Here is a 12,397-nt window from a genome sequence, read left to right as displayed (position 1 = left end):
TTAGTTCCTTCAAACGATGTATTTCAATGTACATACATCATGAAAATTTTGTACAAAATTCCTTAGGCGCCAAACTCCGCCGCCGCCGCGCGATATTTTCGTAACTCGGCGGCGGCGCGTGAGGAATGAAACAGAAATGCATGTATATGTTCTAGGAATACTTCTGCATCGAAATTAAAAAAAAAAATAAAATATCGCTTACGTCTTTTTGGCGGTTAGGGCTCGACATGCATGTAAAAAAGTATATCGAGGGCTTACATAAAAACAAGTTTATGATATTTAATAACATCTGAAACACAACTGTCATCTCTGATGTTCATTGTAACTTTGAGATCGAAAAGTAAGGGCCTTTTTCTAATGTAAGCAGTAAAGTTGCCTTTACTAACAGGGCAGATAAATTGTTCCTCACTTTAAAGTGTTTTCGTTTTCTTATCTTACCGGTAAAAATAAATTTGTTATTCCGTAGAGTGAAACTTCACAACATTCGTCATAAAATTTCAAAGGTTGGCAATGCAACATAATCAAATATAGAGCAAGAGCAACTGTTAGCAAAAACCGAAACCCTGGTTGAAATATCTAATATATCTGACTCATGAATCAAAACCAAACCAAAATTTAAAGCTGGGTACAAATTTTTAAAGGCTGCATTCGATGAGAAAATGAAAACTCGTATATCGATGCGATAAAGTGGCCGGTAATCTAAAGGTTAGATGAGAAAACGGCCCTAAGTTCTACAAACAAACGGAAAATAAGGCTAAAATGACAATTAAGTCAGAGATTGATTTTTATATTAACTCACTTTTGTGAACATTTCAGATAGAGTGTATTGAATATAAGCCCTCGACATATATACTTTTTTTTATTCAGCCTCATTGCAAGTGTCGTGTCGAGTGCAAGTCGTTTTTAACCGACCTCCAAGGAGGAGGTTATCAGTTCGTCGGAATATTTTTTTATTTTTTTTTTTATGTACATATGTTACCGCATAACTTTGGACCACGTCAACCGATTTCGATAATTTTTTGCGTCGGACAGGTAGTGTCTCAGAGGTGGTCCCATACTAATCTGGTTAAGATCCGATCAGCGGATCATGAGATATATATATATATATATATTTTTTTTTTATATGAGAGTTGAAGTCGGTTTTTTTTTGCTAAAAATTACTTGTTCGAGAGTCGATTCAAGACCAAAAATTACTCGGCATTGCCTAGTGTATTAAAACGAATAAACTTGGTAGCACTGGATAGTTTTCGATGCTTTTCATCGTTTACTTATTTCCGCACGACAGTACACAATGCCAATGTTGTGAAGTCGTACAATTTAGTCTAATTTACAACTAAAGACTGGTATGCAGCTCTCAAGAAAACGATCTAGAGAAAAATTTCCATTATTTCGTATGTGTGTCCAAGGAGTTTTGACAACTGATACTTCACCAGCCTGTTGCCTCGCTCTTTCCTCACGAAATAATGGAACGGGCATATATTTCTTTTGCAAACATGGGTTGCCTTGTGCTCTTTTTTCGCAAAAAACTTTAGAAAACTGTAGTAGAAAGCGTAGCAAATTTCTTAAGAACTACGTACTGCCGAAAGAAAATTTTACACAAGAAAATTTCCTTGTCATTTCTTGTACGTCATTTTATATGGAGTTTTTGCTTTTCTTGAGAGCTGCATACTGGCCTTTAAGCAGTAAGGCTGTTTATCTTTGTAATTTCGAGTTTATCGGTAAGAAGAAGGTTCTCCTGATAAATGCTATTATTGTATTGTATTTAATAGTACTCCATAAGTAATAAGCTCTGTTTTATAATAATTTCAGTTACTTATTTTACTTGTACGTATAAATTGTTATACATGCACTTAATTCATAGTATGATACAGATTAAGGAAAGTACTGAATAAATTAACGTTGCCGTGACATAATGATTTATGATACAATGTATGTATGTACAGTTGTGTTAAAAAAAAGTAGTTCGATGGCGCAGCTTGAAGATATAAATGTTTTAAGTTAGAATATAACAAACAGGAAAGTATAAAATATGTCGAAACTTTTGTTTTATTTTTCCATTTTATGAGGCATTTCCCTATATGAACCAAAACCAGCCTGTTCAAAAAAATAGTACTGCTTAACTTGAGAAGCTCTAACATCGTAAGGAAATAAAAATAACTCCTTAGCACGCCAGTCGCTTCTCTTCTGTGCCAACTGACGCCAGTTAGCAATTCCAACTGAAGCCAAATCCTTCTCCACTTGTTCTTTTTCCATCGTAGTGAGGGTTCTCTCTTCCTCTGCTACCACCAGCGGGTTCCGAGTTGAATACTTTCAGAGCTGGAGCGTCGGTGTCCATTCGAGCGACGTGGCCAAGCCAGCGGAGCCGCTGTATTTTAATTTGCTGCACTATGTCCATGTCGTTGTAAAGCTCATACAGCTCATCGTTCCATCGTCTGCGGTACTCACTGTCGCTAACGCGTAAAGGTCTGTAAATCTTTCGCAGAATCTTTCTCCCAAACACTCCAAGAGCCGCCTCATCGGATGTTGCCATTGTCCATGCTTCTGCGCCATATACCAGCGGGCATGATAAGTGACTTATAGAGCGTGGTTTTCGTACGTCGAGAGAGGACTTTACTCCTGAATTGCCTACTCAGTCCAAAGTAGCACTTGTTGGCAAGGGTGATTCTGCGTTGGATTTCCATGCTGACATTATTATCGGTGCTAATGCTGGTTTCCAAGTAAACGAAATTCTCTACTTTCTCGAAATTATAACTGTCAACAGTGATGTGGGTGCCAAGGCGCGAATGTGCTGACTCATAGTGCTTTCCTTCGATATGAAATGTGGACAAAAATATGTAGAATTATGGACGGATTGAAATGAAAATTCGCTTCTTAGTAAAATTGAGGACGGTAAATTCAAAAATGTAATTTGTTTTTGGATAACTTTCATACTTTCACTGTAAATGCAGTTTGAAGCTGAAAATTTGGGTTTAAATATGCTTTACTTTTAAACGACACCTAGAAGGGTTACCACATGTTTAAATAACTAAATTCACTTTAATTAAGGGAACAAGTTAACTGAAATATGTATATCAATATGTGTATCAGACAAAAGAAAAAATTGGACAGATTAAGCAAGAAATAAGTGAAGAGTAAAAACATTCCTTAGTTAATTTAAGAGTCCAGTAATTTAAAAGGAATGTAATCATAACAAATCACTGATTGACAATGTATGTATTTGTGATAAAAAAACAAATACGATGTCGTAAACTTTTGGTTTGCCACAATTATTATTTTAGTTTTATTAAATTTGACTTTACAAACAGGTGGCAACCCTCTTCGTAGTAATTGCAAGCTAAAACCTTCTTCCTCTTTCGTCTGACTCTAATATGGTGATACCTATCTACTTCAATAACCTAATTTCTTTAAATCTAATAGAATTTGATTTTTTAGCAGATGGCAACCCTCTACATGTACCCTTTTCATACACATTTCTATTGATACCCATCTCTAAATAATTCATTTAACTTTTAATCTAATTTTTTAGCAGGTGTCAAATCTTAAATAAAGTAAACCTCTTTTGTCTACAGGTTTTTAATCTGACACTTAATTTTTAAAAATAGAACGAATCGTGCAGATCTGATGGCACTGACAAAAAATTATTTTATGCATTAGCAAAAAACTCATTACTTCAAAAAGTGCAAAAAATTAGCAGGTTTTTATTTCTTCTTTCGAAAGCTAAAAACCCGTTGAATTGAACAAATTAATAAAAAATAACATATTTTTACATATATTTTTATTCATTCCTGTAGTTCTCTACTATCTATGAGGAAATAAAAAATCTCAAACCAACATTTTATTTCAAATAATGTACTTTTGACATTTGTTTCCGTGAAGAGCTTACGCATGGCAATGCTCTTATTAACATTCTTAGTAACAATTTGTCGACTTTAGTGGCGGCATATAATTCACTTTATAGGCAACTTCTTTTCGTGTTGTCGACTTCAAACAAATAGATGATGATTGTCGATTCTTTTATCGCGGGTCTTTTCCAAGATTTGGCGTATTGTGAATATCTTACCTATGGTGGATTTGAGAAGTCTAAGGTCACACTAAAAAGGTCCCATCAGTTCGTTGACGGTGGGCTTCAGTCTTTCACAAAATACACTCGATAAGACCTTGTTACCTATGTTTAGATGGCTGATCCCGCGGTAGTTAAGGCGTATGGCGAGGTCGCCTTTCTTGTAGATTGGACAGAGCACACTTAAGCTGAAATTAGTCAAGAACGCAGAACGTATACTTAAACGCAGTATTTATACGCAGAATTTTGTCGATTACTGGAGCCCTCAGTGTTGCTTACTACAATGTTGCCACTCATCAATGCCTCTTCATAAACTTACCTTTTCAACTACAATTTTTCGTGCTATAATAGATCGTAGCTAAATATAAACTACTTAGTTTTCAACAAAAAACCTTATTCAATAGTAAATTTCAAATATTTTAAACGTATTTTGAATAGGAACTTATAACTTTTTTACCATCTGCAATACTGACGAAGTGGCAACCATCTATAGAAGGAAGAAATCAGCTAACTCGGAAAAATCTAAATTCCGCAGATTTCTGCGCTACGGGCTACAACTACAGAAAAATTCTGCGGTGTTGAGTTTTCATTTACATGGCACTCTGGTAAGACAGATTGTGTCAGCTGACTCGGGTTTGCGTACCGGAGGTTTACGTTCTTGACTAATTTCAGCTTTAAATTCCAGTCGTCGGGCATGCGTTCATCTAACCATATTCTGCATAAGAGTTGATGCATGCACCTTATCAACTCCTCGCCGCCGTACTTGAATAGCTCAGCTCAGCTGGCTCAGCTCCAGTAGCCTTGTTGTTGTTCAGTGTCAACCTTTGACTACATTTTGAGGTCCTGATTCAGAAGTGGTTAGTAAGTAGGGCTCAGGACAACATTTCAAATTGGTGGCAAGATTGAACTAAAATCGTTCGTTTAACGTAATTTTAACAATGGGGACATTGTGGCGCCTGACATAGAAGGAGGAGCTGGCTAATGCCCAGAAAAATAGACGTCAGATATTGCAGTTGGTTTAACTGATTCTAAATAAATTTAACTTTTAAGTTGCATTAAGTTATTTTACACTTTCAACAAAAAAAAAATTATATAAGTTTTCAGTGTAAAATATAAGTTTGACTTGCTTATAATTTATAACGGTAAATTATTAACCTAGCCAATAGACATGGTACGAGTATAACCACAACTCAATTGAATATATAAAAATAATAATGCAACATCTCTTTGTGGCAAGTAAAAGCATTGTTGCATCTGCTTTCCACCCGCAGACATTTAATTAAATTAACTAAAAATACACCACTTTGCAAACGCACTCTGGAAAAAGTTTGCCTCCCACACATAAAGTGTAGGGCGGCTTTCCAGCAGCCTACAGTGACTTAGATGATTGAACGAGTGCGGGGTGGTGTGGAGTTGCGTTGGCTTATGCATAAATTAATTATGCGCTTATTATGCACTCAAAACAATAACCTTTTTTGCGTTCTGCATCTATGTGTGCACTTCCCATGCTGCCCATGCACTAATCTAGGCATAATAACTACATACACGTACCTCCACATTACACAGTAATGGCACAGTGTGCGCCTGCTAAAGCGCTTCAACTCACTTTCAATTAAGGCACTTAAAATCACTCATATATGATAATGAACACCAGCGTTGGTGCAAGCGATTGAGGGCCAAGCAAGTGTACATATGTCACAGGAAAGCCTTCATTTGCTTAGGTGGATGTATGTATATATTTGTGTACATATATAGTGAATGCAACATGTTGCAGCAATATCTAAACCGCTTGAATGCATGAGCGAAAGAATGACAGAATGAATGCATGAGTGACTGATTGGATGAATGCATGGACGCATCGCCTGATTGTGGATGCACTGCGGGGCGATAAGTACGTAGCGTAGATAAAATGCTCTACACAGTGCTGAAAGTAAGGCCGGTAAATTCGTAAACATTAATCCTCTGCCAGCAAATTGCATTTAAAGCGCATTCAAAAGGCAAAGAGTTGACTTTTTGCACCTAAGCTTATGCGAATGAATAAATTTAGAAATACTATGTATGTATGTATGTCAGTAGTTCGCTTGCTTATTGCTTGCGTCTGCCGAACAGTGATGGAAAAGTAGGCACAATAGTGCCATTTTTGGCACTTAAATTAAAAAAAGGTCGTAAGAAATATTATTTGGCAACTCTTGACAAAACGCTAGATTCTATTCCGAATACGCAGTACGAAAAGTAAGTTTTCGCAACAAAAAACTTTTAATTCAGAATTTTTAGATATGTAATTTTATTGTCCATTAAATTTTGATGCTGTTTTTTCTGGTGTCATGCATTTTCATGAATTTAAAAAATTTGCGAACACACTTTATATGGAAGAAAATGCGTGTAATCGTAAACTTGGAATCTCTCAAAAAATTCTGAATTAAAAGTTTGTTATTATGAAAACTTGCTGAATTTTTATAATCTTTGTACAAAGTTTGAAATGTCGATTTGTGAACAAAAATTTATGGTGTTTGTTAAGTTATGAGCTAGACTTTCATATAAAATCAATGAAAGCATATGCAGAACTAGTCAAAATGTCTCAATGCCATTATTTCGCACATAGGTAGGTACATTTGCACATGTGTAAACATGTCCGAATAGCTTTATTTCGGTGTGTTTTCCCTTCGTTATTGGAATATTTACTGTGTTATTTTACGATGAATTTATGTAAATAAGTACATGTGTATGTATATGAGAATCCTTTATCAAAGTGATTTACCGTAATAATTTAATTAATTAATGATTGGTTTATTATTTTACTACTTCATTATTTATTACTTCAGTGCATTTTAAAAATACTATTTCTAGAAATATATTGTTCCTAAAAGGCCTTATAAGAAAGCAGTTTTAATTTTGTGGCACTTTCATCTCCTTTTCGGCACTATTTTTGATGATCACTAGGCACTTTTTGAAATATTGAAATTCCATCCCTGCTGCCGAAATACGTAGCTGCATTTTATGCAAACAAATTGGCACTACTCGCAAATTTCGCACAGATAAGAGCTTCAACTAGCACATGCTGACCGTTGGATACTAAAATTAGATTGATTTCGAGTGAGGAAGTGGGTGGTTACAAGAGTACATATTTCCCTGCAGGAAATGTATCTAGCTATAAGCTAACTTTAAGTTGATATAAGTCACTTATTATCTGTATATCTTCTTTGACGAAAGCTAACTATATTTCTATGGCGATGGCCGCGAAATAGTCAAGGGTGATTACCTCTGCATTAGATGTAGTCGAGTGTGGTTACCTCCGCATTTGATTTAACTAACTTGTAACTAACTACTTTTGGACTTCAAATATCAATAGAACAACAAAATATTTTTTTTATTTTTTTTTATATATTTTTGTATTTACTTTATTGATTTTATTACATTTCATATTTGAACTCCGTCAGACATAACTTCAAAATGATAACATGAAATTTCGATCTTCCTTTTGTTTGTCCTCAATTCGAAAAAGTATTTGCGAAGTGCAGGATATTTGAATAGAAACGCGGTTTAAAGAAAACAGCATCCTGCATTACTCCTGCATTACTTGTCACCTAGTTTCAGGTTAGCTTTTTGTAGCTAACTACAAAATATATATAACTACAAGTGGGTTATTTTTTATCAATAGATAAAATTTTTTTATGCAGGGTTCCCTTTCAGTATGTTTATATGTATATCTGCTTGTGTCAATTCCATTTGTTGCTGATATCGTGCTGTCCGCCCTATGCAAGCGCGTGATTGTGTGTGTGCGTGCTCCAGAAATGTTTACTAGGTGCGCTTTGCTTTGAGCGCATTCGACGCCACTTAATCAGCTGTCTGCGTAAACATTCGTATGTTTGTATGTACATATGTATGTGGAATTTGCTGATAACAATTCGCTTGCAATGAACAATGGAAAATAAAATTCACAAAGTGCATTTGTACATACATATTTATATATGTATATATATGTAGATACAGATCTGCACAAGTTTGGTTTAGGTCGACGACGGTGGAAAAGTTGTTTAAAGGCGGTAAAAATAAAAATTACTGTCAATGACAGAAACCCAAATGATAGCAGCAATTTAAGTTTAACTAATCTGGAATTAGACAACGACTAACAAGCGCTATTTATTGCATTTATTCTTCAAAAGTGATTTAATTCAAAATTTCCAATTTTTGATATTATTTATGAGCAAAAAGTTTTCGCATATCATTTATTTACCTTCTACCAAAAGCTGAAGCAATTATTTGTTGTAATTTGTTGCAAAAAATTTAAATTTTAAAATCTTATCTATTTCATGACATCCGCCAAATATTTTAGCTCAACTTGCGGTTAATCGTGAGCTGGAATGCGTTGAAAATCTATCTAAAAATCGTTTTTCTTTTACTAATGAAAATATAAATTGCAAAGTTTTCCGTCCAAGCATATTTAAAATAAATATATTTTTATTGAAATTTCACGAAAATTTCGTAATACAGTTGCCATGAAAACTGGAATAACTCAGCTTATACTCAACATATATATTTACCAAAGTATGTATCATTGGAAAGGTAAACACTCCTCCGTTTGATTTTATGGTCAACTAATCCATTCCCATACCATAAGTTGGAATTATATCAAAGCTTAAAATATGATTTTAAGATATACTAATTTACTATCGGAACTTGGCGAATACATTTTACGGATTTTAGATTTTTAATCGCTAGTGATTCTTCCTACGTGTGTAATGAAGGTGCAAAATAATGTTAAACGCTTTAGTACAATTTTAGAAAACAAATTTTAATTTATAACAATTTTTGTAAAATTTTACTCAAAAGTCTTATGTGTAAGAAAATTTTAAGTTATGGACTTTATATACATACATAAGACTATGTCTATAAAATCGAAAATACATCCAATAATTTTATTTTCAATCCAAGGAATTTTCTCTTTCATTTGATATCCATATTGTTATTCTACATCGTACCCATAACCTTCAAATTTCAAAATCCGTTACAATAAAACCTAACGTCAGAGAGAAAAACCAAAACGCATTTTTTTTTAAATTTCGCCTCTTGTTTAAATAAAAATTTTACAGGGCAATTCTGCCAACTGCCTTTTTTTCGAAGGACAAAGTCTTTCGTAAGACAATTGTTAATTCTGACAACTATCATGGAAGCTCTTGTCTGCCTTTCGAAACAGTAATTGAAAGATCTGCTAACGAGGCGCTCTTATTCATTTTTTTTATTAATAAAAGTTAAAGGAAACTTAAAAAAAAAATATAGTATATATGCTATATTTTTTTTTGAGTATATATACTATATTTTTTTTTAAACAATAAAAAATACAAATGAAAAGAAAACTGAACTAAACAAAATTAATTTAATTAGAAAAATAATAAAACCAGTTTCTAAAAATGTATTGATGTCTATAAACAAGTAAATTTTAAGCAAAAAACACAACCGATTTCAAAGTTTAGGGATACCGTTAATTTTTTCATGATCCAATGATCGGGTCTATAGAAAAAGAATTATCTGTTGACGTGGTCCAAAGTTATGCGGTAACATACACACAAAAAAAAAAAATATTCCGACGATTTGATAACCTTCTCCTTTTTTTGAAGTCAGTTAAAAATATGCTTCTTTTAAAAACTATGATATCTAAAACAAAAAAAAATATTAAATCTAATAAGAAGAAAAATAAAATCATAAAAATAAAAAGAAATAAATCAAGATAAAAATGAAGATCCTAAAACTTAAATTACATTTAAAAATTTCTCTTTAAAACAAATAAAATCTAAATATGAATAGGAAATTAAACTAAAAAAGAAAATAAATGAATTAAGAAATTAATAAAAATGTTAATAAAAAAGAAAATTAAATAAAAAACATTATTATTTTTAAAACATTAAAATCTGTTTCTAAAAATTTTATTAAGCTAAGAAAATATACATATATTTTTTTAAATCATAAAATCAAAAAATTAAATGAATACTAAATAAAAAAATAAATAAATGAATCTAAAAAAAATTCAAAAAAATCCGCTGGGTGAATATTCCACTCAGCAATGTCTGAAAGGCTTCGATTTATTTTATTTGTCTGGATAATACTTTTGTAATGAATTATTATTTTGTTACTTTAAACATATCATAAATCAAATATAACTAACTAGAACTAACCTAGAAACTAATTTTTCTGAGACATTACGAATAACCAATATTTACCAGAAAGTCTTGATCCATAAATGCCTACTTCTCAATTTATATATTTTTACGTTTGTTTTAGCTAAAAATATTCATAAAGATTTTATCCACTGTTCGTGGATAGTACACACACTCATACATTTGTACTTCCGCTACTAATGGCAAAAAATCGAAAAAAAAAATATAACAACCATAAAAATTGGATAAAAGCAGCTCAGAAATCGATCAGCTTTATGTATGTGTCCTGGCAATGTCATCAATGGTGTTGACGGGCAAATGAGTCGCTTTCGTTGATCGCAAACACTTGGCGGGGCATGAATGTTGTTGTTTTCATTGCAGCTGCGTTTATTGTCGCTGCTCTGCCCAACGCGCACGCCACTTCGCCATCAATTCGTCTAACATTTTATCATCTTTGTTCAATTGAAAATTCATTTTTACGATTTATTCGATTAAATTTTTTATGTTACAATTTCTGATGCATCAGCGCATGTGGAAGTCATTGCAGTCCAATGAAAAAAAATCAATACAAGACATAAAAACAAATAAAAAGAATCAAAATTTTTGTATTTATTAATAAATGATACGCTTTGAGCTCGAGAGGCATAATTTCTTAAATTGCTCGCCTTTTTCTGTTGCATTATACTTGCAAGTACATACATATACATATGTACATATGTATATATCCATTTCAATTGTGCATCTGTACTTAAATATATGTATATAAGTATGTACAATTCCCTATGCGCCAGATGCGCCAGCTTAGCTACGGAAATGGGCTTACTTCGATATGAGCGCACTTGACTACCTAAATTGTTTTCAATTCATTTTATCATCAATCGATTTTAGGTCATTTGGCGCTCAATGCAGCGACTGAATTTATTTGATTTTCAAAGTTTTTCGTTTGTTTTTTGTTTTGTTCTGGGGCAAGTGTAGAAGTACATATGTACTTATGTATGCTTTTAAATCAATAGCTTGACTTACTTCCGCAATTCCCTCGGTCAGATTTATATCGTTGCAATATTAAAGTCACTTGATGGAAAAGCGCATTTGAAGTATGCCCCTCACGTAAGGCTTCTGTATACATATTTTAAAGTTTGAAGCTCTTTCAAAGAATTTTAAATCGAATTTACTACAATACGTAGGAAAATACTTTTTCAAAATATTAAGGCCATCCACATACAACTTTGGCGTTGCGTTGGCGTTGGCATCACCTCGACATCAGCGCATGTAACGCTAGAGAAACGACAGGCGTGTTTTGTTGAATCGGCCAAAATCGCTTAGGCCAAATAAGATTAAGAAAAAGCATAAGATACGGATATACTCCAAAGGGTGTGCTGAATTGTCAAAGTGGTGTTCATCCGGACGGCCGGAAAAAGCTCTCATGTTTCCCCCAAGGGCTTTAGGCCAATTAGTCCCTTATGGGATCTCTTATTTCGGATCTTTTGAAGCGATAGGCGGTCCGTGTTCGATCCTTTACTCATTTTCATATAAATTTAAATTTTTAAAAATTTAGTATATGTATCTGTTATTCCTTCTTGTCATAGATTTTAGTAGGCATTTACGTTGATGGCATGAAGCTTTTGCTTGAGAAAACTTCTAGTAAAATTTTCGTAAGAATAATTTTCTGGAACACATCGGTCTTCTCACGAACTTCAAAATTTGCTTTTGAGGGGTATCTTGAAGTATGGGCCAAAGCGACCCTTTCAGACGGGAGCTAATGGTTTAAAATGTTCTAAGAAAAATTTTTCATGAAATTTTACTATGTATACATATACATATACTCACCAGAATATGTTTTCGTACAGTTATTTTTTTTTAATATTTGCAATGTTTTTCGTAATAAGTTTTTTTCGTTAATTTTTAATAGAAATATAGTTCATTCTGCATCAATTGGCATATAAATTAATGATTCAAAATTTTTACAAAATTTGGGAAAATTCGACAAATTTTCATCAAAATTTTCGACTTAAAAAAAAAAAATCAGAATTTTTTTGAATTTGAGCTGATTTTTGAGATGTTATTTACTGACTCTCTTCGGTATTTTTTTCCATACAAAAAAAAAACTATCACGCATCCGTTATATGGAGAAAATGAGCAACATCATCAGCAAAAAAAATCTCGAAAATCAACGGTAGTTTATAGC

This window comes from Rhagoletis pomonella, unplaced genomic scaffold (genome assembly GCF_013731165.1).
Source record: "Rhagoletis pomonella isolate Grant_MI unplaced genomic scaffold, Rhpom_1.0 Rhpom_scaffold_00010, whole genome shotgun sequence".
NCBI lineage: Eukaryota > Metazoa > Arthropoda > Insecta > Diptera > Tephritidae > Rhagoletis > Rhagoletis pomonella.
The sequence above is the reverse complement of the archived record's forward strand: the minus strand, read 5'-3'. Positions refer to the sequence as shown.